Below are 3,353 nucleotides of genomic sequence, written 5' to 3'. Positions count from 1 at the left end.
CAACCGTACCAGAAATAACTCTTCTTGCAGTATGCTTTTTGCTGGTGATCCCTGCTGAACAGTTTGTTGAAAACTCTTGTGTGGGAAAAGGAATCTCCACTTCATTCACCAGTGCACTGAGCTCTCCATGCAGCGGCAGACCCCCTCATTTCCTGATACAGACTTCATCCAGAGATGCAGAAGTTCAGCATAGCATGTAGAAGTGTTTCACCTTCCTCAGGGAACTGCATGCAACTTTTTAGTTTGCTAAAGTGACTCATTAATCTCAGGACCCAATATGGAAAAGTTCACAGCTCCAGATTTTTGATTAAAAATAGAACTTCTCAACATGTCAGATCACCCATTTGACCTAGAAAGAATTTTACTTTTTTTCTTTTTTGGCCTTGAGATAAATTTATATAGAATGTGACCAGATTGGGTGGTAGGTCCAAACTCTGGCTCATATCAGCACATGGATTTGCTGGTATAATGGGACATGACTAACCTGCACATTTCAAATTCAGTTCTATTCCAGGATCCTGACGCTCTAGAGTAGATCTCCAACAGCAAAGCAGCCTTCATTTCCCAGTCCTGCTGAGTGACAATGTCGTTGAAGGATCAGTGCACGTGTTACACCATCTGAATCTACAGCACCTGACACTTGGTGGATGCTGCCAGAAACAATCAAAACATTGTAATAAAGATAGTGCTTCAGATCAGTGTCCTTACAAGGACTGCTGTGCGATTACATTTTCAAACATGCTAGCAGTCCTGAATAAACATCTGGTACCCCCACATTGTTTCTCATAGTAATAGAAACGCCTAACTTCCATGTAAGGCATTTAAATGCAAGACTTTACAAAGGCGGCCAGAATCGCTACTCCAGTTTCACAGATGGAGAAATTGAAAAATGGGAGGTGAAATAACTTGTACAAAATTTGACAACAGGCTAAGTTTGGAGTAGGACCCAGTCTCTTGACAGCCATGGGAATAGCTGAGGTCTGTTTCTTTGGGAAGGCTGACTCAGAGTAGGGCTGCCTGAAACAATGCTGAGAGAAGTCCCTGAAATGGACAGTCAACATCATGACATTATAAGTAATGGAAGGATTAAATTCAAGCTGCTGCTTGTTGTGGTAGTGTTTCTGGTGTTGCAAGTTCCCTTCCTGACCATAGCTAGGCAGGGAAGGAAGGAAAGAAAGCAAACTGAAGGATCTGGTCTACCAGTCTGAATGGAAGCACTTGCTAGGCCGGTGGAGGTGAGCACTCAGTAGGGTGGAAGTGTCCAGACAGTGACAGGTGCTAGCAGGCTCTCTGTCCAGGCTGAACTGGGAGTGCATAGGCCAGAAACATTAGGTAGGAGCTGCATCAGCAAACTGCATCTGTTTGGAAGGCTGCAGCAGATTCAGATGGCTTTACATGAGCGCTAATACGTCTAGTCCCTTTCCTCTCTGCCCTTCCCATAGTCACACTCCCTGCTCTTTCATTTGCTGTTTAACTCTTGAACATTGGCCCTGCTGTTCCACAGATACCTGAGCTCTCTGGTGTACCAGCTCTCAGGTCTGCACTTGGATCCTCTCCCCACCCTCTGAGCTTTTACAGCTCTGTTCGCAGCCTGGCCTTTCACCCCATCGTATGACTCAGCCCTGCATTTATCCTCCTCTACACATGCCAGTAGTTTGTCATGTCCCGTACACTCTTTACTTGAAGTTATGAGCCTTCTCTGGACTGTAGTACCTGCCCTGGTTAAACACAGTAGAGGAAATCTAGGGAAGGAGAGAACTGAAGAAGTTCAGTTAAAGTGCACTTGGTTCTAGGTTTGGAAATAAAGTTCCAGCACGGCTGATTTCTGGTGGTTTTGCCTGCTAGAGCCACGAGTACAAATTGTAGTCAAAGAGGTGGTGTTTTGTTTGTTTGGTTTTTTTTAAATAATAGTTTAGGGTCTTTTTTAAAGTTCAGTTTGTCAGACTTCTTTTAATTTTTAAACAGTTCACGGATTTCACAGCTTTCATCTGGGTGTTGGCAGTGTTTATGTATGAAACAAAGCAACACGCGCAGCTTCTGCAGGGTGCTTTAAAAGCTGGATCATTTACTGGCTTATGAGAGTGTTAAATGGCATCATATTGCATTCTTCAAGGGGTAGGCTGATTCCCTGCAGCAGGCTAGAGTTAGATGTCCCTCTGAGAGTGCTGGTGGCTGGGCTGCAGAAAGCAGCATGCCTTTTCTCGGAAGCATCAATCAATCATTTGTCAGAGCTTGGCGCAGGACACTTTCTCTGTGAGACAGACTCTTGGTCTATTCCGGTAGGACAAGTGTTAAATTCCTATATTTATAGCTAAAGCAATAATAAAAATGCTTGCATTTCTGTGGGTTTGCACTGCGTAGTGGTTATGTGTCTCGGAAAATCACATGGTGCTGCTGACCTTCTCATAAAGACAAGAATGGAGAAAAATCGTTCTTCCTCCCAAGAGGCTGGATTTATTTGTCAGACTCATATCTGAGGGAATGCGCTGGTGTAGTACAATGTGTTCTTCAGTGCTTTACGCATATTGGCCCTGGCTCATTTTGGTACAGAAGCACCGCAAAGCCTTTTGGAGATGGTGGTTTTAAGGAACCACAGGCAGTCCCAGCGCCCTTGCTAAAGCACTGGACTGTGTCTCTGTTGTCTTTGTTGCCTGTGAGTGGGAGGCTCAGCTGACGGCAGCAATATACCGTGCACGTGAGCTCTCTGCAGAGGCGTAGCTGCTCTCTGAAGCCACAGAAGGCTGATGCTTCAGTCGGCATTTTATGTAATCCAGTATCTGACATACATTTAATTTTCTGGTACTTACTGGGTCTTTGGAACTGTATCAAAACGCTGATTTGTTTCCTGAAGTGATGCTTTCAGAGCGGGGCTTTGTTTTTCTCCAGGGCTCTGAACAGTGTGGTTGGGGGGGGGGGTGTGTGTGTGTGTGCTGACACCTGTGTTTTGGAGAGTTACCAGGTGCAAGGTATCGACTATGATCATGCTGGCTTTTCCTGAGGAGGAGTTGATAAAAGCTTGGTCTTTGGCAGAGCCCTGCAGATGGTGCTGTGGTCCCAGCTTAGCAGTGTCTGTGCTGGAGAACAGCCCTGCCACAGGCATCCCGCTGTGTGGGGAGCATGGCAAGGTGCAGTCCCCCAGTGAGAGAACTCGGGTCCACAGAGGGCTGCAGTGTAGATGCAGCTGCACAGTGGGGCTTCAGCCTCTTTTCTTGTGCCACCAAAACAGAGCTTCGGTGCAGGGCTCATGTGGGGAAGCTGGGAGGGGACCTCGCAGCTGTGCTACAGGAGTGGGATTGTACCTCGTACTGTTAATGGGAGGCCTGAAGCATGCATTAATTCATGGTTTTGGACAA

This window comes from Pelecanus crispus, chromosome 7, assembly GCF_030463565.1.
Source record: "Pelecanus crispus isolate bPelCri1 chromosome 7, bPelCri1.pri, whole genome shotgun sequence".
NCBI classification, from domain to species: domain Eukaryota; kingdom Metazoa; phylum Chordata; class Aves; order Pelecaniformes; family Pelecanidae; genus Pelecanus; species Pelecanus crispus.
The sequence above is the reverse complement of the archived record's forward strand: the minus strand, read 5'-3'. Positions refer to the sequence as shown.